Source organism: Marmota monax, unplaced genomic scaffold (genome assembly GCF_021218885.2).
Source record: "Marmota monax isolate L192 unplaced genomic scaffold, Marmota_monax_Labrador192_F-V1.1 WCK01_AAM20220418_F8-fsc00031, whole genome shotgun sequence".
Lineage (NCBI taxonomy): Eukaryota > Metazoa > Chordata > Mammalia > Rodentia > Sciuridae > Marmota > Marmota monax.
The window spans coordinates 14,810,904-14,836,145 of record NW_026695197.1 but is presented as its reverse complement, the minus strand read 5'-3'; the positions used below and the strand labels follow the sequence as shown (position 1 = coordinate 14,836,145).

Sequence of the window (25,242 nt, the reverse complement as noted above, 5' to 3'; positions counted from 1 at the left end):
TGCTGAAATTCATCTCATCAGATTTTGGCCCAGTGACAAATTCCTGATTAATCAAACATAGTCACCTGCACAGACAAAATGTTAAGGAATTCCAGCTAACTTCAAACAATTTAAAACCCCAACATTTTTCTCTGATGGCTTTCTGCCAGCCTATATTTGTCAATTTAGTAATATTAAGATTAAATTTTTACTATTAAAGATAAGACATCTAGAATTTTCTTGTTAAAATGAGGATTATATCACTCTGATAAAGTATCTTATTAGTCAAGTGCTAGAAGGCAAAGGAGAAAGTTGTATTCTAATGAAGGAAAGGAGTAAGAAATTACAGGGCAAGAGGCTTTGCTGGGGAAAGCAGGTCTGTTTCTTTAGGAAAATTCTCATGTCATTGTTAGATTAAAACCTATTAGTACTTACCATATACAAAACCTAGCTCAAACTGTGTGCATAAATGTTTCTACTACAATATTTGAAAATATGGTCAGCATTATTGTAATGAGTTTTTCAGATGAAAAAACTGAGTCTAAAGAAAGTAAATTGTTCAGAATGGCAGGGTTAGTGAGTAGCAGAGACACATTTGAAGTCAGGGCTGTCTGACCGCAGCCTCTTTCTCCCTGCCCCTTTTTCACTATGTGTGCACATCTTTTACTGTATATGCACAAACTCAATATTCCCATCTTGGAAAGGACAAGTTCTTATTGATTTAAGACTATTTTAGGGGCTGGGGTTGTGGCTCAGTGGTAGAGCGCTTGCCTAGCATGTGTGAGACACTGGGTTTGATTCTCAGCACCACATATCAATAAATTAATAAATAAAATAAAGGTCTATTGACAATTTAAGAGTATTCTAGACAGAAAAAAAGGATGGAAACACTTTTCATAAAGTGGTTTGTCAGGGGTTGGGTATATTTTTAAATTCTCTGGTTATTAAGCTTTCTATTCAGTTCTTTTCCAAGAGCATGACTCAGTCTTGGAAATTGGCTACCAGTGAAGCTAGACAGTAGGGATTTTAGAATGGCACTGCAGAGGTGAGGTTGATCTAATGATAAATATCTTCCACAAGGCAAGGTTCATTAAGTTTAACTTCATAGTAATCAAGTTGGATAAATGGTCATATTACCTTGGATCTTCTCTGTAGAAGAGAGAAGCCACCAGGCGAGAACCAGAATGTTGGCAAAGAGCAAAAAATCAATTATCTCTGGAATGTGTCAAGCAGAGATTAATTTATTCATTTGTTTATTTATTCCTCAAGCAATTATTGCACACACTAAATAAACTTGTGATATGTAGAAAAATAAGCTAAGAAGCCTACTCTTACATGATTTGCAGTCTAATGGAAGATGTGAAAAGAATTAATGCAGTTCAGAATGTTGTAAAGTTTCTGCATCCAGCCTTAAGGTCTCATACAGACTTTCTGTGCTCTTCATAATCTGAGCCTACATTGCTTATTTGTCCTAATACCAGCTGCTTAACACAGATGCACATTGTTCTTATTAGTCTAGTCTTTTCACTATTACACAAACATGACTGGCCCACTTTTGCTTCCTTCCTCCTCTCCTCTCTCCCTCCTTCTGTTGATAATTTTTAAAAGTATCTACAATGTGCCAACCACTGTGATGACTGCTTGGGTTCCACCAGAAAACCAGATGTTATGTTTTCCACCCTCTTGGGCTGATAGTCAACAATTTAGGATTTAGTGTGAGGTCACATTTTCCTTTCTGAATTCTTTTCTTCAATATCCTTATTCTGAGGGGACTTTTATTCCTCTGCTATTTGACAGCTCCTATGGTTGGCTCCTTACAAGAAATGTACTGACTTTCAGAGAAGATAAAGTGTTGGTAGAGTTCACTAGTGGTGGTGGTTGTGGTGAGGTATTGTCAAGGCAGAAGCTAGTCCAGAGAAGCTCTTTGTGAAAGAGGTGAGATTTGAGATGTTCCATGAAGATGGGAGAGTTAAACTTGAAAATGAGACAGAGAAAAATTTCAGACAGGGGGTAGGATTATGCCTTTAGAAGAGAGCAAGCCCAGGAGAGGACTCACTTTCTCAATTCCCAGGCATTGGTTTTGCTTCTCCACTGTTTTACAAGAGTAGTCTCACCACTTTGGGTGTGGAGTCATTGTGCAAAATCATGGTTCACAAAGGGTGTTCTCACTTATCCTTTGCTGATATTTGTTGTCATAAAACTATAACCACAATAGAGGGGCTTCAGAATAGAAACCCCTCTTCCCATGGCAGCCATCCTCAACAGATGGTCTCTGACAACCTCTGCTGATCAATAATTTTTGCTGGCCACACTCACAGAATGGCTATTTCCACTTATTGGAGCAAGGCAACAGACACAAAACTCTTTTCTACATTAACCTGGAATCTGGCTGCCTATGCTTTTTAGACATCAAGACCTGTTGTTCCTTCTAAAATCATCTAAAATGAGGTGGCAATTTTGTATCAATATGAGAGCTTAAATATTTGTAAAACTACTATTGCACACTTGAAGTAATGTAGGAGATTTATTCCCTGCACATGTGGGTTGAAATTGTAGCTCAAGACGATGAATTAACCAAGAGGAACACAGGAAGGAAAAATTATAGGGTGTTAGAAGTAAAGACCTTTGATTTAGATTGTCTCAGTTTCAGTCTTGACTCTTCCACTCACTGGTTCCTGAAGGTTATAAGAACATATCAGTAGTGTACAACAATCTTCTTCACCATGTAGTTGGGAGGGTTAAATGAGATAACACACATTAAGCACTGGGTGTAGTCTCTAGTCTATACTAGGTGTTGAATACAAGTTGAGAGAAAAGTAACTGTACAATCAATGGGACATATCATTATTTCAAAGTTGGCTGACTGAAGCCCACTGGGGATAAGCAGACTCTACTGGGAGAGCGGTGCTTATAAGAACACAGAAAACACAAGCAGAAAGAATGTGGATTTAAATTCAGACAAACCCTAACTAGGACATCTTTACTTGCTTCTATGATAAATGGAGCTCAATCCACCTGGCACATTTTGAAATAGTGTGTCTTTAATAATGGTGTGAGCTTTAATAATGCAAGCAGTAGGATGTCAGTTTTCCCCTAAATAATATTTTGTGGTTTACTAAATGGCATTTTCTAGGTTTTGTTTTCCTACCATCTGCTTGGCTTTCCCATGCATACTCCCATTCTGTCCATTTTATACCTAGCCTGTTGTTCAACCTCCAATGATGTGTCTCTTTTTAAACTGCAGGTCTGTTCCTGGGTACCCTAGGACTTGCCTGCTGAAGTCGGTGTAAATGGTCACTAAATGAGAAGGAAATGTTGCATTCCAAGCCCTCAGACCAATGGAATATACTTTTCCCCACATTATTTCATTTAATCTTATTCAACCATATGTAATAGGTGGTTAGAACATGTAAAGTTATTCCCATTCTACAAGTGAGAAAACTGATGCTCAGAGTGACAAAGGGCTTGGACTGGCAATGCAGTTTTGACAGAGAGAAGGACTGGGAATTCAGGATGGATGAGTTCTGGTTTAGCTATGTTTTTTTTTTTTTTAAGCCTCCATATTCTCTTCTGTAAAATCTGAAGTTTGAACCTGCTAATTTTCCATGATGATTATAACAAGTTCCTTGTTGTGAGCAGTTAAGAGGACTTGGAGCATGAGTATCCCACATAAAATCCAGTGCCATCCTTGAAGCACCCTGTGACCATCCTTCCCACCCACCCACCACTCTGTTTCTGCTTTGGCAGTTATTTATGAAGTAGTCTCCCAGAATGATTAGGGTGTTGATAGGAAATTATTTCTCTTTCTCTCCAGAGTGTTTTGGCACAGAGATTTGTTTGGGCAAGTTGTCCCAGTTGTGATCATTATGCACTTGGTTATTTTTGTTCTAGTGCCCAGAAGCCTGTGGGGCATGGATGTCTGGTAAAAGAATTTATAGCCAATTTAGTCCACCTGAGTTAAATTACACAATCAGTCTAATTTTAGGAAGTTGGTTTTTGTTTACTTAAAATTGGTCATTCCTGGGGATCACTTTGGGACATTTTTGAGATAGTTATATCTATCTCAAAAAAAAAAAAAAAAAGCTACAGACATTAAAACTAAGACGGAAGAGGTTTCATCCATGACTAAATAGCATCATGAGCATGGACCTAAGACCCTAGATTACCACTAACTAGCTGTTGAAGCTCAATAGATTGTTAACCTTTCTGTATTTCAGTTTCTTCAACTACAAGATGGGTTTGATAATAAAACATATCTAATAAGAAGAGTGGATGATATAATTCATGGCAAGTGTATGAAACAGTGCTTGGTACATTGTACACACTCAGTACATACTGGCTATTATTAACTTTTAAAAATAATGTTATTGCATTTTTTATACCTTCATATTATTTGTTTATATTTATGTGGTGCTGAGGATCAAGCCCAGGGCCTCACTCATGCTAGGCAAGTTCTACCACTGAGCTACAATCTTGGCCCCTATTATTAACTTTTTAAATCATTTTATTATTCTCATTTTAAAATTAGAAAAGATGAAGTTCCAAGAGAAGTCTTTGGGTCAATAGTCATGACTGTAACTCAGTTGTCTTACCTATTCTCTTTCCACTTATGTCTTCTTACAACTTTCTCGAAATAATAACTTCCCATTTAGGATACAGGTTATCCTTATAAAGATATAGATAAAGCACTGCTAGTACATGTTGCCCATCTGTTCTAAGGAAAGCATGATCTTTCAGTCATCTGCAACAATCCATGCAGAATTATGGTGCCACATTGAGACTGCCACTGTTTTTTTTTTTTTTTTTTTTTTTGTTTTCTGCCTACTATGGTAATTGTACTTACGTTGTCTCTAGAGGTTACAGCTTTGGTGTGGACCCTGCCTCTTTGGAATCTCATCATTCCAAATGAAATTTGGAAGCCATGTCAATGGAAATATCTCCTAACATCATCCTTGGCTTACAGAGATCAAGCATCACAAAGCTTTCAAAAGGTGTCAGTGTCCCTCTCCATTATGTATTCCTCTAACTCTGCTCTGGCCCTTACTTGGCACATGGCTGGTGAAGCATTGGTGTTCAAGAAGCATATGCTGCAAAGCTTTTCTATCTTGATCCTAATCTACTGATTTGGAGATCTTTGTTCTCAATGAATAAATGCCCTCACCAGAGACACAATGATGATTTGATTGAACTGGAATGGCTGACATCTGATATTTATGTCACAGAACTACTAGGCAATGCAAGAAGTATATTTTATTGGTTAAGTTGATTTATTTCCTACCAAGGGGGAAAATAACTGCTATACCACAAGAGGACCATAAACTCTATTTGAAACTCTGGGGTTCCTGAAGAGTATCCCTTAGTCATTTTATGTTCCTAAACTAATGGAAAACACAAAAAGGAAATATAGATAGGATTTATACCCCTTAAGAATGACAACTTGGTTTACTCTCAAATGAGGGACCCCAAACAACTGTGATGATAGTTGAGAGTAAGGAAAAATGTGATGACAAGTAGTCAATGTTGGAGGTTGTACCAAGTGTGGCTTCATGGCAAGTCACAGTTCAACAGAGCCTCCATCTGGTGATTATGTACCCAGTAATAGTTGTCCATATTCCTTCCACAATTTTAAAAAATTATTTATTATAATTTGTGATATATGACAGCAGAAAGCAATTCAATTCATATTACACATAAAGAGCACACTTTTTCATGTCCTGGTTGTACACAAAATAGAGTCACACCACTCGTGTCTTCATACACATGCCTAGGGTAATGATATCCATTTCAATCTACCGTCTTTCCTACTCCCATACCCCTTCCATTACCATCCCTCACCTTTGCCCTATCTAAAATTTTTGTCCATTTCTTCCATGCTCTCCTGCCCCATTCCCATTATGGATCAGCATTCTTATATCATAGAAAACATTTGGCATTTTTTTTTGGGGGGGGATTGGCTTATTCACTTAGCATAATATTCTCCAGCTCCATCCATTTACCTGCAAATGCCATGTTTTTATTCTCATTTAATGCTGAGTAATATTCTATTGTATATATATACCACATTTTCTTTATCTGTTCATCTACTAAAGGGCATCTAGGTTGGCTCCACAGTTTAGCTATTGTGAATTGTGCTGCTATAAACATTGGTGTGTCTGTGTCCCTATAGTATGCTGTTTTTAAGTCCCTTGGGTACAGACTGAGGAGTGAGATAGCTGGGTCGTTTCCAGCTTTCTAAGGATTCTCCATACTACTTTCTAGATTGGGTGCACCAATTTGCAGTCCCACCAGCAATGTATGAGTGTGCCTTTTTCCCACATCATGGCCAACCATTATTGTTGTTTGTATTATTAATAGCTGCCATTGTGACTGGAGTGAGATGAAATCTTAGAGTGGTTTAGATTTAAATTTCTCTAATTGCTAGAGATGTTGAATGTTTTTCATATATTTGTTGATTGACTATATACCATCTTCAGTGAAGTGTCTCTTCAGTTCCTTGGCCCATTTATTGATTGGGTTATTGTGTGTGTATGTGTGTGTGAAAATTATTGAGTTCTTTATATATCCTAGAGATTAGTGCTCTATCTGATGTGTGTGTGGTAAAAATTTGCTCCCATTCTGTGTGCTCTCTGTTGACCTTACTGATTGTCTCTTTTGATGAGAAGAGTTTTAGTTTGAATCCATCCCATTTATTGATTCTTGATTTTAATTCTTGCAGTATAGGAGTTTTATTAAGGAAGTGGGTGCCTAATCTGAGATGACAGAGATTTGGGCCTATTTTTTCTTTTATTAGGTGCAGGGTCTCTGATTTAATTCCTAGGTCCTTGATCCACTTTGGGTTGAGATTTGTGCATGGTGAGAGAGTTTTGTTGCATAAGTATTTCCAGTTTTCCCAGCACCATTTGTTTAAGAGACTATTTTTTCTCCAATATATGTTATTGGTGACTTTGTCTAATATAACATAACTGTAATTATGTGGGCTTGTCTCTGTGTTATCTATTTTGTATCGTTGGTCTACAGTCTATTTTGGTTCCAATACCATGTTGTTTTTATTACTATTGCTCTGTAGTGTAGTTTAAGATCTGGTATAGTGATGCCACCTGCTTCACTCTTCCTGCTAAGAATTTCTTCTGCTGTTCTGCTTCTCTTACTTTTCCAGATGAACTTCATGACCAATTTTTCTATTTCTATGAGGAATATAAATGGAATTTTTATTAGAATTTCATTAATCTATATAGTGCTTTTGGTAGTACTGTAATTTTGACAATATTAATTCTGCCTATCCAAGAACAAGGAAGATCTTTCCATTTTCTAAAGTCTTTTAAAATTTAATTCTTTAGCATTCTGTAGTTTTCACTATAGAGGTCTTTCACCTCTTTCATTAAGTTGATTCCCAAGTATTTTATTTTATTTTTTTTCCTTAGGCTATTGTAAATGGGGTAGTTTTCCTGGTGTCTCTTTCAGAGGATATGTCACTGATTACCAAAGTGCCTTTATTTTATGGGTGTTGATTTTATATCCTGCTATTTTGCTGAATTCATTTACTAGTTCTAAAAGTTTTCTGGTGGAATTTTTTGGGTCTTCTAGGTATACAATCATTTTGCTGGCAAATAGTGCTAACTTGAGTTCTTCTTTTTCTATCCATATTCCTTTAATTTCTTTCATCTGTCTAATTGCTCTGGCTAGAGTTTCAAGAACTATGTTAAATAGAAGTGGTAAAAGAGTGTATCAATGTCTTTTTTCAGTTGTTAGAGGGAAAGCTTTCAATTTTTCTCCATTTAGAATGATGTTGGCCTAGGGCTTAGCATAGGTAGCTTTTACAATATTGAGATATGTTCCAGTAACCATAGTTTTTCTAGTGTTTTGAACATGAATGGGTGCTGTATTTTGTCAAGTGCTTTTTCTGCATCTATTGAGATGATGATATGATTTTTATCTTTAAGTCTATTGATGTGATGAATTACTTTTATTGATTTCTGTATGTTGAACAAAATTGCATCCCTGGAATGAACCCCATTCTATCGTGGCACACTATCTTTTTGATGTATTTTTGTATACAATTTGCCAGAATTTTACATCTATGTTCATTAGAGATATTGGTCTGAAGTTTTTTTTCTTTGATGTGTCTTTTTCTGGTTTTGGAATCAGGGAAATATTGACCTCATAGAATGAGTTTGGAAGTGTTCCCTCTTTTACTATTTCACTAAATAAATTTTGAGTTGTATTGATATCAGTTTTTCTTTAAAGGTCTTGTAGAACTCATCTGTGTATCCATCTGGTCCTGGGCTTTTCTTGGTTTGTAGGTTTCTGATGGCATCTTCTATTTTATTGCTTGAAATTGATCTGTTTAAATTGTGTATATCATCCTTATTCAATTTGGGCAAATCGTATGATTCTAGAAATTTGTTGATGCTTCAATATTTTCTATTTTATTGGAGTACAAATTTTCAAAATAATTTCTCATTATCTTCTGATTCCTATAGTGTCTGATATGATATTTTCTTTTTCATCATGGATGTTAGTAATTTGAATTTTGTCTCTCCTTCTCTTTGTTAGCATGGATAAGTGTTTATCAATTTTATTTATTTTTAAAAGAACCAGCTTTTTGTTTTGTCACCTTTTTTAATAGTTTCTTTTGTTTCCATTTCATTGATTTCAGCTTTGATTTTAAGAAGTTCCTGTGTTCTACTGCTTTTTGTGTTGATTTGTTCTTCTTTTTCTAGGGTTTTGAGATATAATATTAGGTCATTTATTGACTTCTTCTTCTTTTAAGGAAAGAATGCTATGCAATGAACTTTCCTCTTAGTACTGCCTTCATGGTGTCTCAGAGATTTTGATATGTTGTATCAGTGTTCTCATTTACCTCTAAGAATTTTTTGATCTCCTTATTGATGTCTTTTGCAACCCATTGTTCACTCAATAGCATATTATTTAATCTTCAGGTGTTGGAGTAACTTTTATTTTTTATTTTATCATTGATTTCTAATTTCATTCCATTATGATCTGATAGAATGCAGGTAGTATGTTTTCTTCTTTGGATTTGCTAAGAATTGCTTTGTGGAATAAGAAAGTGTACTCACTTGTTGATGGATGAAATATTCTATATATGTCAGTTAAGTCTAAGTTATTCATTGCATTATTGAGTTCTGTAGTATCTTTGTTTAGCTTTTGTTTAGACGATCTGTCCAGTGGTGAAAGAGGTGTGTTAAAGTCACCCAGAATTATTGTGTTGTGGTCTATTTGATTCCTGGATTTGAGAAGAGTTTGTTTGATGATAGTAGATGCTCCAGTATTTGGGGCATATATATTTATAATTGTATGTCTTGTTGATGTGTGGTTCCTTATGCAGTATGAAATGTCCATCTTTATCCCATTTAATTAACTTTGGCTTGAAGTCCACTTCATTCTATAAGGATGGAAACCCTTGCTTGATTTTGCGGCCCATGTCAGTGGTATATTTTTTCCAAACCTTTAGCCTTCAGTCTGTGGATATCTTTTCCTGTGAGATGAATCTTTGGAAGGCAGAATATTGTTGGGTCTTTTTTAGAATCCAACCTGCCAGTCTATGTCTTTTGATTGGTGAGTTTAGGCCATTAACTTTCAGAGTCATTATTGAGATATGATTTGTATTTCCAGTCATTTTTGTTTATATTTGGTATTTAACTTGACTTGGTTTCTCCTTTGTTTTTTCCTTTAGTGTAATACCTTTATTTTATGATTTCCACTTTATTTTTTTATTTCCTCCTCATGGAAAATTTTGCCAAGAAGATTCTGTACTGCAAGCTTTCTAGTTTTAAATTCTTTTAAGTTTTGTTTATCATGGAAGGTTTTTATTTCATCATCAAATATAAAGCTTAATTTTTCTGGATATAAGATTCTTGGTTGGCATCCATTTTCTTTCAGAGCTTGATATATTGTTCCAGGATATTCTAACTTTCAGGGTAAGGGTTGAAAAATCTGCAGACATCCTAATTGGTTTCACCCTATATGTAATCTGATTCCTTTCTCTTGTGGCTTTTAAATTCTCTGTATTATTTTAAAAATCTCTATTATTCTATATGCTAGGCATTTTCATTATGATGTGACTTGGTGTGAATCTGTTGTGATTTTATACATTTGGCATTCTGTAAGCCTCTTGTATTTGACTTTCCAATTCGTTATTCATGTTTGGAAAATTTTCTGATATTATTTCATTGAACAGATTGTTCATTCCTTTGGTTTGGAACTCTATGCCTTCCTCTATCCCAATAATTCTTAAAATTGGCTTTTTATGTTATCCCATAATTCTTGAATGTTCTGCTCATGGTTTCTTACCATCTTCACTGTATAGTTAACATTCTTTTCAAGATTACATATTTTGTCTTCATTTTTTGAGATCCTGTATTCCAAGTGATCTAATCTGTGGATGATGCTTCCTATTGAACTTTTAATTTGGTTTATTATTTCTTTCATTTCAAAGATTTCTGTTATGTTCAGAACCTGTATCTCTTTATTAAAATAATCTTTTGCTTCCTGTATTTGCTTATGTAGCTCTTTATTGAAATGATCTTTTGCTGCCTGACTGCTCTCTTATATCATCCTTTAATTCACAGAACATTTTAATTGTGTACATCCTGAACTCCTTCTCTTTAATTTCTTCTGTTGTGTTAGCCATGAATTTTTATAATGTAGTATCTTGATTTGTTTTGGGCACTTTCTTCTCTTGATTTTTTTTTTTTTTCATGTTGTTTCTGTGTCTTCCATTCTAGCACTGCAGATCCAAGGCATTACCGTGTTTACCCTATAGGCTTATACTGCCCCTTCAGGGTTCCAATACCTCTCCTCTGAGGGGGAGAACAATGTAAACAGATCCCAATACAAACAATATACAATCTTAAACCAAATAGCTGCTATTAAGACATTTACAGTTTTGTCACAATATACAGACATGGTGAGTTCAATTATTATCCACTATATACACAATAGGTTTGCAAAATGGTCTATAGTTTCTAATGGTGGACAAAGAACCAGGGGTGAGGTGTAGGATAAAAGGTTGAGGGGATAGGGGGTGAGAATATAGGGTTATTAGATCTTAGAAAATGTGAAAGAGGAATCTAAAGAAGTTGGTTAGTAGCAGGAGAAGAGAGAGGAAGTGATTTTGGGGAGACAAGAATGTGGGAAAACAATAGAGTACAAAAAACAAATACACATAAATATTGAAGAAAAAATAAAAATGTAAAAATATTACATCAAATAATATACAACACAATTGTAATATACTATTCAGGCATCCCCTTTTTCAGTAGCTTAATTCATGCTGAGTACTTGGTTTCACAAATGTTGGAAATGGAAGGGAGTGAGAAGAAAAAGGGAGTAAAAAATCTTGAAGGAAGATACAAGGATTGTTTTTGTTGGAGATCAGTATATTTCCTGCTTCCCTTCTCATCCAATAGGTGGGGTTTCCTGTTATCTGCTGGTATCTCCACCCTCAGGATGATGAAGGTTACCAGAGTGAGAGGGTTGGTCTTGTGTGCAGGGCTCCTAGAAGTGGGGTATAGAACCTCCTGGTCCCAATGGGAGACTGCATCCCAAGGATCTGTTTTGAGGCTCACTCGTTTGATGTGGGTGCCTGGTTTTATCTCCTTATATCACCTATAGACTTCACAATTCCTGGTCTCTAATTGAGTCTCTAAACTGTATCTCACTCCCTCCCTTTCTACTTCCCAATCTTGAACCTTTATCTCTAGAGGTCTTGTGTGCTGCACTCTGGGGCTGTCCATCTGTTGCAGAAAGCTGTTTTGATATGGCAGTCCCTGTGTTGGGTTAGCAGCTGCCTGAGAGTGTGGGGAATTGGGAACTATGGGTACCTGCCCAACTGGTGTTCCAAGCTAGGAGTTGCCCCAACTAAACACGGTGAGAAAGGTTTCCCAAGATGGAGGTGGCTGCTTTCAGAGATGGAGAGTCCAGTCAGGTGGGTCAGATAGTGGTGTTGGGTGATGTGTTAAGAGATGCAGCTCTGCAGCATGCAGTGTTGTGGTTGACGGCTGTCTCTAGACCCTGTGCAATGTCCCCAGGTGCAGTCAGGATACCGGATGTTGGGGACTACGGCAGTGGCTGCAGAGTCCCAAGATGGAAGTGACCAGGGGAGCCCCATGGTGGTAGATGGGGGTCCACATGGGAGTGGCAGCTGGAGTTCCTGTGCATGAGTAGCAGCTGGGTGTCCTGTGTGGGACTGGTGAATAGAATTCCTGCACAGGTGTGCAGCCAGGAGTCTTGCACATGTGCTGATGCTGGTAGTCTGCTTGGGCACCTGGAAGCCCTGTATTGGCGAGTATCAGGAGTCCTGAACTGACACTGAAGCCTGGAGACCTGGGTGGGCAGCTGTTGTGGGTCCTCTATCACTCACAGAAAAACAGTATTCCCATTACTTGAATTCCAGGTCATGGAGCGAAACACAATGCAGCCTCCCTCTAGCTGGCCATCTTGGATTCCCCCTTCCACAATTTTATACAAGAAATTTAAATTGCAATTAATTTTAAAACTTGACTTTTGGGTTACAGGATCATTTCAGATAGTAACTTAACTATATGTTAAATTCATATCATCTTAAGAGAGAAACAATTACTTCTGGGACTTTGTGTCAAACTTTTATTAGACAAGGGAGAGAGTATCATTATTGGCTTAAAGGATGATTGCATATTTTTTAATTTTTTATTTGTTCTTTTAGATATACATGACAGCAGAGTGTATGTAGTTGCATCTTATATGGGATAAATATGATGTTATTGCTATAATTTGAAGTTTATATACAGAAAAGTGAGCATAGCCAAAAGTGTAGACATTCCTAGTTTTTGACTATTTCTTCTCACATATTTGCTCTTCTACAGTCTGTTCTTTATTGCTAGGGTTGAGTTCTGCAAACTATATTTTCCAGTCTCCTTTGCCAACTAACTTCCTATTAGGCTCTCCAACATGGAAGGGACTAGTGGGGACATCAGAAAGCAGAGGGAAAAATTGTTGATATTAATAGTTGTGTTCACCCCACTCATTTTTCTCTTGAGGCTTCCTTTGTATTAACTGTTCTCTTACTTGTAATACTATTGAAATTGGTCTTCATATGGCTGCTTTTTAAAAAAGTTTTAATATCCTCCCTTCAGAAAGATTTTTTCTGTCCCTTCTTAATCTAAAGTAGTTATTTTCCACCTGCTTTTAATTTTCTGAATAGCAGTGATCTCACAGTTTTTCATTTACATCCCAACATATTTAAAGTCACTAATCTCCATGAAAGTAGGGTGGTCCTTTTCTTCCTCTCTTTCTCTCTTGCAGTCTCCCTTCTCTCAGCCTCTCCCTCTTTCCCCTTATTATTTTTCTTTTATCTTTTCTAGAAATTGGGTACTCAATGAATATTTGGAAAATAAAATGTTAAATTTATTAACAAATTTTTCTGTCTTACTACTTTGCCTTTCTCCAGGCTAAATTAGCTTCAGATCTTCCCATGGGGTAAGCAAGGCAGAAATGATCATTACCATTATTATGGGAGACAGTAAAAATAGGAGGCACTCCCACTTCTGGCTATGATGGTATTGCTAGTCTCAGGGGAAAAAAAAATCTTTCCCCAAGAAATCTAAGAGTTAGGTTGAAGGGAGGAGGAAGGAAAGCAAATTAGCTCTTTTAAGGCATTAGAAAGCCACTAGAGCAACCAGGCTAACAGTGCGGTCCAAGACCCTGAAGAGAAGTGAGTTGCATTGAACTGAGCTTGGTGTCTATGGCTGCTTTCGCCCTCAGGGCCTTTACTGATTCACATATCATGGCACCAAGGCCAAACCCAATGTGGCAGCCTGGAGCTTTTGGCACACTCACAGGTCTAGCAAGACAAAGCTTGGAGTTCAGAGCTGTCAAGACAGCCACAATTTAAGGAGGGAAAGAACCTATAGAAAAGGAATTAGAGTGAGGTATACTTGGATTTTTTTTTTCACAATTTCCCCTTGAGACTTTTTTTTTATTATTCCAAAGCAGTGCACGTGACAGGCAACACTGTCAGAAATAATGCAAAAAGCTGCTGCTCATAGGCCAAAAATTTAGCTCATGGCAGTCTCATGGTATGAGAGAATCAAGGTTTGGCATTCAGAACACATCAAGGAAAAAGAGTCCTTGTGAACAAACACCTCAGGATTCACAAGGTGATATCTCAAAGGGCTTTACTAAGGAAAGAAATGTTAGCTTCCTACTGGAGTGTCCCCTATGGATCAAACTTTTATGCCAAAACTACCTGAAGAAAGACAACGTTGCATCATTTAAGTCATTAAATTTCTTATAAAACATATCCAGCATTCATTCAAAATTCATTAGATACAATAGGAAACAAGACTGTATGACTAAAGATGAAGAGAAAATATAGATAATAGGGAATAGATTAGAATGATTAGATATAGACTTATTAGTTATGATGAATATATTTAAGATAAAATTATAATTTAGCCAGACAACTGGTATCTATAAAACACAATAAAAAGGCTATCCCAGAACTAAAAAAAAAGTAATTAAAATTAAGAATTTAATAGGTTGATGCATTTTAACAGCAGATATAACAGACTAGAGAATTAGTGAATTAGAAATAGATTATCAGTAATTACTCAACTCAAAGCACACAAGAAACAAGAACAAGAAACATAAAATCAAAAAAGAAAAAGATACAGAAAAAAGTTTAAGAGATAGATGGATCATGGTGAAGAAGTCCAACATGCTGGCTTCTTAGTACGAGAACAAACATAGAATTATATAAAATGGATATGTGAAGAGAAGGTAACTACTAGAAATTTTCTTGAGTTTGTCAAAGACTTAAGTTCTGCATTCCACAGTGCTACAGTCCCCGAGTAAAATAGATGCCTTGTGCTGATGGTGCACTGACTAATTCAGTACGCAAGAAAAAGGGCTAATGGATCCTTACTGCATGGAAGTTTGTCTCTCAGAGTTCACGTGCTACATGTGCTACATTTAATCTTCCAAGTCCCATGTTAATCATACTGGGAAGTAAGTCCTTTGGGACGACCCATGGATCAACGGGTTATTTTGTTATAAAAACAAGCTCCTTCTGGTACACTCACTCTCTCTTGCAGCCTGCATCATAACATGGGCATCCTGAGTGACTGCCTCTGTGTCTTAACATCCCCCTTTTTATAGAACACTAGTATTGGATGAAGACCTCAATAGCCATTTTTTGATTTGATTACCCTTGTAACCACCATAATTTCAAAGGCAGCCACATTCTGAGATTGGGGACACAATCAGCTCAAAGTTGTTGGTTCATAACTGTAAAACTGCAGAAAACTAACTATCAGTGGAAAATTTCAATGCAGGTAGAGATCCAACACAGCTACTACCTTCAACGTACTAACTAAAGGACAGAGAATAGACTTCAGAAAACCAGTGAAATGACACCTGAAAGAAAAGAATTCTCATCCTGGAATTCTATTTCTATCAAAAAAATCTTCAAAAATAAATGTGAAATAAAAATCCTTTTAGGCAAACAAAATCTGAGATAATTTATTGCCAGCAGACCTGTACTAAAAGAAATACTATGGGGAGTTTTTCACATAGAAGGAAAATGCTTGTAAGGAGAAATAAAGTACACTAGAAAGGGTAAGTATGTAGGTAAATCTAACTAAACATTTACTATGCAAAATAAGAAGAACATCTTCTGAAGTTTAAAACATATGTATCCAGAAAATTCATGAGAAGAGTAATGCAGAAGACAGAATTATCCATTAAAGTTTTACAAGGTTTATTATACTATATACTAGTCAGGGGAAGGTACATATTATAATCCTTAGGATAATTATTAAAATAATGACAAAAGAATAAATTAAGAACAAAATAAGAGAATACATGGGATAAAATATGATTAATTCAAAGAAGGCAAGATAGGAATAGAAAAAGGAACATTGAATGGAAAGAATTGAAATGTTAATGATAAGACTAAATGAAGGTAGAATAAATATTTTAAAAAATAATAGTTTCAGATGAGATAAAATAATCAAAAAGCTGTAAGTAGCAATAATTCTATCTAGACCTAGACTTTATATCTAGTACCATTCCTGACCAATGGCAATGAGAAATCCTTTGAAAAATGGCATATTCCAGGATAGGAGAAGGAGAATATAAAATAAGCTTAAAATGCTCAATAATCAATGATGACATATCAAAAGGACATGAGAACCAACATAAAGGATTCCCACTGGCCAAATCTGGGACAATTTAAATTGTGTGAGACTCTGGGTTCAATCCCCAATATGGTAAAAAAAAAAAGGAAAAATAAAAGAAAAAAAGGTACTAATAATTCTTTTTCAGATGAGAAACTGTCACTTAGACTGTTTGATAGACTTTCTTTTTAAATACAGTAAATAAATAGTAAAACTGAAGATCAGAACTCAGTGCCATGGATCAATTTTTTTAATCATCCCTTATTTGCTGTATGAATTGTTATTAGTTCCTCCTACCCCCAAAATGTGAAACTCCATAACATACTGAGTACAAAAGAAGATGTTTTACTGAAATAGTTTTATGTTAAATTTTCTTATCTAGGATCCAGCAAATTATTGTTTATAGAGAGAGGATGATCTAGAAGTAAAACATGAAATTATAAATGTTACCCAATAACAGAATATTTAGTTGTCTACTCTTTATTTTTAATACTCAGTATTCTCCATTCTCTTTTTAAACTAGTTTCATTTTTCTAAAACTATCTGGGGAGGCTTTATGTCATTTAATATATCCAAACCCAGAATTTTATAAGCCTTTTAAATGTTAAATTATCAATTTTACATGCCTAAACTAACCAAGTTGCTTTAAATCTAGACCAACATGAAAATAAAAACAGTTGCTTACTTTTCTTTTTCTTCACAGCTTTTAACTTACTAAAACTTTATTTCCTTCACATTCTTGCAATTTAAAAGCAAATTGTGTATATTCAGGCATGCTTTGAATATAAAGATGTTCAGCAACGACTTGAACATGCTCTTTGATCAGAGTCCAGTGGGAAGAATGCCGCCCCGGGGAGAAACATGACTTACATGATGAAGGTTCAGTGGTCCAGGGGCACCATGCCGCAGACACCCTAGAACCTGCTGCTGGACACAGATGTGAAGATGTGGAGTGACATAAGAGACGAGGATGCTAAAGGAAGGGCGGAGCTGTCTCAGAGCAAAGAACCTGTAGCCTTTGGGCACCAGGAGGACCCCAGAGGCTGGCACCTTTGCTGTGTCAGATTTTGATCTTGGCTTCTGATGGTCTGTGCTCTCAAAGTTTGTGTGATTTGACTTCTATTTTCCATAAATTTGGGTAATTTTGAAAGTGTGAGCATTTTTTAATGTTGATGTTGACTAATGTAAAATCTCTTTTCACATCTTACCCCACATGACTGAATACTCTTGAAAATTTACACAAAGAGAATTAAAGTATTATTACAACCTTATGTGCATTCAGTAAATCTTTTCCTGGGCTTTAACTGTACAGATGATGGTTGTTAGCCTAAGTGTAGACAGCACAGCTGGAGCTAGGAGGCTGACATTAAGTTATCCAGAATACTTTTTTTTTTCTTTTTTCTTTTTGTATTTTATAGCTCCTGGATAAAGGGCAAGATATTTTGAGGAATATCCTATTTGCACCTCAGCTGTGAGATAAATGTTATATTTTCTGGCTTAAAAGAGTACTGTTAAGACTTCATCAGTAATAGAGAGATGAATTTAGTGGCAAAGGAAATACTTAATTGGAATTCAGCCACTCTCTGGATTATCATAAACTCTAGGGACATACACGAGTCCAATAAATGAGTGAAATGAGCATTTGGCAAAACGAGTGAAGAACTAATGTGACAGAGAGATTCCTGTTCTCAATTACCTCAGGAAGGATGAGAACAAGCGTGAGGAGCCAGGAAGTTACAGATGAGGTGAACGAATGTGAGAGAAATCCAGGAAAACATCAAGAAGACTTTCTTTGGCAATGTGAACTGACAGAATAATACCTGATTATTATATTGTGACTTGTGATAGAAAACTTTATAAACAAACACTTTAATTGTATATGCAATTGAACAAGGCTCATATTTAACGCTGAGATGAGGTTAGAATATGAGTAGCCTCAGGGGGACCATAAACGTATTTTGTCCCACTCTTAGAAGAACACATGTTTTTAAGCAATGTGCAACAGGAAAAAATTGTAAGGACAATCCAGAAGTTCCTGACTTCCTCTTCTGTCTTCACATGTGTGAGTAATCTGGATCCAGGAAGGAAAGTAAAAGAACAAGTAACCTTTGTGAAAGTTTGAGGGGGATGACTTAGAATAAATTGATGGAGGGTCCTTGGAATGGCACCATCCTCTGCATGCAAAGAACAGCATTGGGAGGCACACCTCCTTCTTGCTTCAGTAATTGTGTGACATGAATCTGTTATGGTTTAGATATGGGTTGTCCCCCAAAAGCTCGTGTGTTAGACAATGCAAGACAGCTTAGAGATGAAATGATTGTCTTATTTGAGCCTTAACCTAATCAGTGCATTAATACAGTTGAATAGGTTAACAGGGTGGTAACAGTGGGCAGGTAGGGTGTGACTGGAGGAGTTGGGTCATTGGGAGTATGTGTTTATTGTATATATTTTTTTTCCTGGTAAGTGGAATCTCTTTCTGCTTCCGGATTGTCATGTTCTGAGCTGCTTTTCCCCTTCACACCCTTCCTTCATGAAGTTCTACCTCACCTGGGCCCAGAGCAATGGAGTTGGCTTTCAAAGGACTGAAATCTCTGCAACTGTAAGCCCCAAATGAACTTTTCCTCCTCTAAAATTGTTTTCGTCAGATCTTTTGGTCCTAGCAGTGAAAAAGCCGACTAACACAGAAGCCATTTCCTGGCAGGCATTTTGGGGATAACTGGGATTAGGTGCTTAATCTCTGGCAAAAAATAATCTTTTGCACATTCCATCACTGATTTTGCCTCCTGGGATCACTGACAGATGCTCAAGAAGTGACAGAAGGAGAAAAAAAAAAAAAGAACACATCTGTAATCCACTGAAGTGCTTCACTTAGTTGCTGTCAGGTCTATATAGCAAAATGTGGCTTTCTAAGGCCATAAAATGTGCAGTTTTTTTTTTTTTTTGCATAAAAAGCATATAAAGGGCAATATGCATTAATTAATAATGAACTGGTCCTAATTCCAACACTGTGCTGGTCACTGAGGTTATATTTGTCTTACTTTATAGGTAAGGCAAATCTTTCTGTAACTGCCTTGGATCCGCTGGAGAATACAGTCAAGAATCTGGAAATCTATGGGCGACATGGGGAAGAACACAAACTTGGATTTTGGAGTTAGACCTTGGGCTGATTTCTGGATCTGCTATTGATTATGAAGTTAGCCATGGGACTTACCCCACTCTCGTCTCATTGATCTCATCTATACACTTGCGTGTGTGTTCAAACATCAAATAAAATATGTGTGTGTATATATATATATAACCAGCACATGGTAGTTCCTCAACAAATGGTAGCTCTAGATTTAAGTGAGGTGAGGTTCCAGGTGCCTATGACAACATCCCAGTGGTGGGAGGAACATCAGGACTCTGCAGCTGGGGTGGCCTCTTCCTTGTCTTATGTGATAGGTAGGATTCAGATTGGTTACAGGGCACATGTTTGGATCTCTGCAGTATGTCAGATCCATTCTTTTTGGATGGAGCCAATGTCAGAAGGAAGCATCACTTTTTAATGGTGCGTGGGCATTGCCACCACATGGTTCAATTCAAGGTCATTAGCACTGGTGTGATGCAGTGGGAACCAAAAGACTTACTACTCACGCTGCAAAGGAAGAGGCAAAAGACAGGATGTCTGGCTCTCTAGACCCCTCAACAGGAAGGGTGTCTCCCTAAACTTAGTAAGAGCACCATCAAAGAAAGAAAAAAGAGGAGTAAAATAAAATTTTATCTCACAGATTTGGTCTCAAGCACAAGTATTATTCACAGGAATAATAAGGATAGGAACCTAGATTTTCATAGCTAACATTTTATGCCTTTTAAAGCATTTACACTTCTTTGATTGCCTTGTTTCCTCACACATCTCTGCAGAGGGGAAGGCAGCCCAGAATCATCCATTTTTCAGATGTGGACACTGTGGCAGTTGCTGTAGGGGAAAAAGCACCACACTGAGATTTAGAAGTCCCTACTTAAACTGGACATGGTGGAAATCAAAAGTTCAAGGTCAGCCTGGGCATAGACCAGGTCTCAAAAGACTGGGGATGTAGCTCTGTGACAGAGCACTTGCCTAGGTGTGTGTGAGGTGTTATTTTTGTTCAATCCCCAGTACTGGAATAAAAAAAATATCCCTACCAAGAGATGGGCACTTTCTGATGTGGTGCAATTTTATCTGGGAAAACACAATCCTCCAGGATGGCTATTCTCTTATCTTTCAATACTAAAGTCAGTAAATCTTCTAAGGTTGTCTTGGCTGAAGATCCTGGGGTCTTTATTTATAGTTGTGATGAGCTACTTCTTAACAGCCTCCAGTGATCCCTGCCTCTAGGCAGTCATGTCCCTCTGTAGTCTCCTCCCCTGGGCTGAGCCTGGTGACTTGCTTTTAACTAATAGAACATGGTAAATATAATGGGAGCCACTCTGAGATTAGGTTGTAATTGCACTGACTTCCCTCTTACTGTGCACTTTCTCTCTGGCTCTTCTAATTGTTCTTGCTAAGATTAACATTCTACAGAGGCCCACACAGTGAAGACCTGAGGGGTTTACAACTTGCACCCACTGAGAAACCGAGGATTCCATCCTAGCAATCCCAAAGGAATTAAATCTTGCCAGTGACCCTAGGAGTGAGTGTGAAAGCAGCTTCTTCTCCAGTCAAGCCTTAAGATGTCTGTGACTCTAACCAATACCTGGAATGCAACTTTGTTAAAGAAACCCTGACCTAGACCCAAGCCTCCAGCTAAACCATCTGGGATTGGTGGTCTATGAAGAAACTGAGATAATAAATAGGTAACTAAGTGTCTAGATAATTTGCTACAAAGCAATGGATAGCTAAGGTCAAATAGTAAGTGGCAGAGATAGAACTGAAGATAGAATTTGTTTTATTTAAAATTTTTTATTTAAGCATTTTCTAAAATATTGGTAAAACAGAAGCCAAATGAAATGCTGTGTGAGAAGGGTTCTACAGTCAAACTGTACTTCAGAAATCCTCCAGTGCCTCTGTGTTTTTAGGGACACATACTGTACCTTAAAGATTCATATGTGTATTAAGAATTGTAAAGCAAAAAAAAAAGTCCATGTATAATGGCATAAATTGATGTGAACATACTTTCTATACAGAGACACAAAAAATTGTGCTCTATATGTGTAATAAGGATTGTAATGCAATCCACTGTTGTCATGTATTTAAAAAATAATAAAATCAAAATACAAATAAAAAAATAAATGATTTCTACAAAAATAAAAGACTCATTGGTAAAGACACTTATTTTTTTCAAACTGAGAATTTCTCAAGCTTGGTTGACCACATAATGCAATTAACAGAAGCACCAATTAATACATAAATATGCGTGGATGGGGTAAATTGTAGGGCACATGAACACTCTGCAAGAAACACTGACCTGCCTGTTTTATCATCTCTGAGCATCCTTCTAAGATCTGTTCTTACAACTAAGTAAATGGAATAGTATGGAGCAGTTAGCATGAAGTATGTACAAAATTTGTATACTATCAGGAGAAAAATATGCTATAGGGTACCTCCAGTAGTAGGAATATGTGTACTTCCCTTCCTTCTTCCTACCTTTCGATATCTTCCAAAATGGGAAGATATATTACTTTTGAAGATATGATGAATGTTATGCAATGGGTTCACTAGCATTTTTCCTTTTCCTTTTCTTTGGTCCACCTTGATACTGAATTTATATGTGTTCGTTTGTGCTGGGAGGGGTGGGTTGAGGCACTGGGATGTGCTGCATGTGCCACTTCTGCCTACACAGGTCCATGCAAAGTTACTTGTGTTGGATGAATTTCAGTCGCCCCTAAAGGTTACTCTTGGTGCTTGTCTGGAGGACATAGTAAACGGTTAGCAAGCAAAGAAATATTGGTGTGGCTTTATTGCTTCTATTCCTGTGGAAGAGGCTGGTCTTCAGCCTGCCTAGCTTCTGCTTCTCCCCTCCCTGCTATAGCTGAGCTGCCAGACAACTGTGTTTAGGGGTTCCCCTGGCCTGCACCCCTGCTCCCCCCTTATCCTGTACCATTTAGAAAAAGGTTGTTGGACCCAGATGCTTCCACCAGGGGAAGAATGAGCAGCTGAGAACCAAAGTCATTTTTCCTACCTATGTGCCTACCCCAGTTCAAGTCATGAGGAAACAGGTCACTGCCAAGTTCAGAGGTATCCCCAGAACAGGAGTATCTCTGAGCTGGGAGCTTTGGGTGTAGGATAGAGGAGCCTCCAAAATGGTGGGAACAGGATCTGAACTATATCGCTGAGCATCAGTCTGGATTACGATCCTGTCTGAGCGTGGCCATGTTTTGACCACAGTGCAGTTGCTCTCAAGGGCTCTTTGACTCTCTTTTTAGACTTGGTCCCCTCCCTCTACCCCCAGCCACTCAGAGCCACTTTTGGTCCCTCATCTCTTCCACCATCTTTTTATCATTAGAGATCTTTTTGTATCAGAGATCTGATCAGGATGAAAGCTCTGCCCATTTTTCTGGAAGAATGCTTCTGTGTGAATTTGAATTTCTATCACACCCCACAGGGACAGGAAGGAGGAATCTGCAATGGAAGCTAATGTTTTGCATGCATTTTCAGGGATCACAGGTCACTGGAAGTTTGTTCAATCTCTATGAGTTCCCCCGTCATATATTTCTTTTTTTTTTAATTTTTTATTGTTGGTTGTTCAAAACATTACATAGTTCTTGATATATCATATTTCACACTTTGATTCAAGTGGGTTATGAGCTCCCATTTTTACCCCATATACAGATTGCAGAATCACATCAGTTACACATCCATTGATTTACATATTGCCATACTAGTGTCTGTTGTGTTCTGCTGCCTTTCCTATCCTCTACTATCCCCCCCTCCCCTCCCCTCCCCTCTTCTCTCTCTGCCCCCTCTACTGACATTCATTTGTCCCCCTTGTATTATTTTTCCCTTTCCCCTCACTTCCTCTTGTATGTACTTTTGTATAACTCTGAGGGTCTCCTTCCATTTCCATGCAATTTCCCTTCTCTCTCCCTTTCCCTCCCACCTCTCATCCCTGTTTAATGTTGAGATAGAGCTCCTCTCAGCAGAGGGTTTGGTTAGAATCTGGCCTGGTGATGGTGTGGGCCAGAAATTGTTTCATCTGTGCCAGTCAGAGTTTAGCATATTAATAGAAAAACAGTGAAATTCGAAGTTTAAGGGAGCCTGGTATGGTGGCACATGGCTGTAATCCCAGCCACATAGGAGGCTGAGGCAAGAGAATTGCAAATTTGAGGTAAAGCTCAGCAATTTAGCAATTCCCTGAGCCACTTAGTAAGACCCTGTGTCAACACCATCTCAAAATAATAAATAAAAAGGGGCGGTAAAGCGCCTCTTGTTTCAATACTCAGTACCAACAACAACAACAACTACAACAACAACAAATCAAGGGAATGAGTCTTGTACAGTAGAGGTTTCGGGTCTTCAGACATGCAGTAGTTAGGGGAAGTCTTAGATGAGGGAACCGATTTGGCACCCCCAAGTCACAGTCTAGACTTCCTTTGCAGATAAGGCTGGCTAGCTCTTTGAATCTTCAGCTTCTCTCCTGGAGAGCTAACATGTCACATGGCAAAAGATCCAGAAACTTATATTGTGTGGCCTGGAGTCTGAAATAAGTGACCTTTTATCTGATGCATTCAAGTTAGCAAGTTTTCTTCATAACAGTGGTTAACGAAAATCAATATTAAGAGGAAGTTTCTTTGCTTTTACAAAACATTTTTTCTGCTCATGCAAGATGCTTTTCTTACATAGAAACTACACCCCATTTGTGAAATTAAAAAAAAAGAAGAAAGAAAAACAAAAAAGAAAGGAAGGAAGGAAGGAAGGGGGAAGGAAGGGTAGGAAAGGAAGATCATACATCCCTTGTTTTACTCTGAGGGTCAAAGTCAAAGTGTATTCCTCCAACATCTCTTATCCCTCTTGCAATGGTGTCCCCATCTCTAAACCTATCTTTCTTTGAATTATCATTTTAAAGGAAGCTAATAATAAACATGCTAATGCCTTTGGAGCAGGTAGCTTCCTGAAGCTATTATCATCCAAGGACTTCCTAATCACCATTACTTTATTAGATCACCTACAGCCAGGGGTAGAAGACAGAAATAAGAGAGCTGGGAGGTAGAAGGAAATGGTCAAGAATGTTCACACATAACACCAGGTTTCTGAGGTTTTGAAGTGTCAGAGGTTAGTGCTGAAAGGAAAGGGTTTGCAAGGAAATCTGACTTCAGTTTGGAGGTCTTTGTCCACCATGTGTGTGCCTGGGAAGGTAGTGAAGAGTGTGGGAAGTTTTCAGTGGTGGAGGGAAGAGACTGAGGGGCAGATACCACACTCCGAACCCAGAGAAAATCAGCTCAGCCATTGCTATTTTATGAGCAAGTCAAGGACCCTTTTGCAGATGATGATCAGAGAGGAAGTAAATTTTCAGTATTTCACTTGAAAATTCTTCATTATTTATTTTATTTTTTTGGGTGAAACTTCAGGTGTGGGGAAGTTCAAGGCCTTTGAACAGTTTTCACATTAGTTTTTTGGTAATGTCAATAATGGAAACATTTTTTTTTTAGGGATTAGACCAATGTTCTAAGAGTTCTTTGTAATTTATACCACATTAAAAATTCCTAGGCAAGAGATGAAAAAATAGTGCTAACCCAGGACTCTGGAATTTCTGGAAGGAATGGTTGAGAAATCTTGTAGTCCAGGTATTTGTAGGTCTAAAAAATATGAAGATGAAACTTCAAATGCTTGTCTGGGCACTGTCACACAAGTCTGTAATCCCAGCTGCTTAGGAGATTGAGGCAGGAGGATCATGGGTTTGAGACCACACTCGGCAACATAGTGAGACCCTGTCTCAAAATAAAAGCTAAAAAAAGGCTGGGGATACAGCTCAATGGAATAGCACCCATGAGTTCAATCCCCTGTACTACCAAAAAAAAAAAAGAAAAAAATATTGGGGCTTACATTTTAATTTTTCCTGACTTGCCTGTCTAGTCCTGGTCTCAGAGAACAGTTTAGACTATGATTAAAAAAATAAAAAACAAAATAAAAAAT

At 37.4% G+C, this 25,242-nt stretch overlaps 1 long non-coding RNA gene across 1 annotated transcript in view; it reads left to right on the top strand.

Annotated features, from left to right (window-relative positions):
- Positions 1 to 21,350, top strand: part of LOC124081977 (uncharacterized) — a 78,382-nt gene extending 57,032 nt beyond the window's left edge. Inside the window, exon 4 of the long non-coding RNA XR_006848202.2 lies at positions 19,200 to 21,350. This is a non-coding gene — a long non-coding RNA (uncharacterized LOC124081977). The remainder of the gene's footprint in view (positions 1 to 19,199) is intronic.
- The last annotated feature ends 3,892 nt before the right edge of the window (positions 21,351 to 25,242 follow it).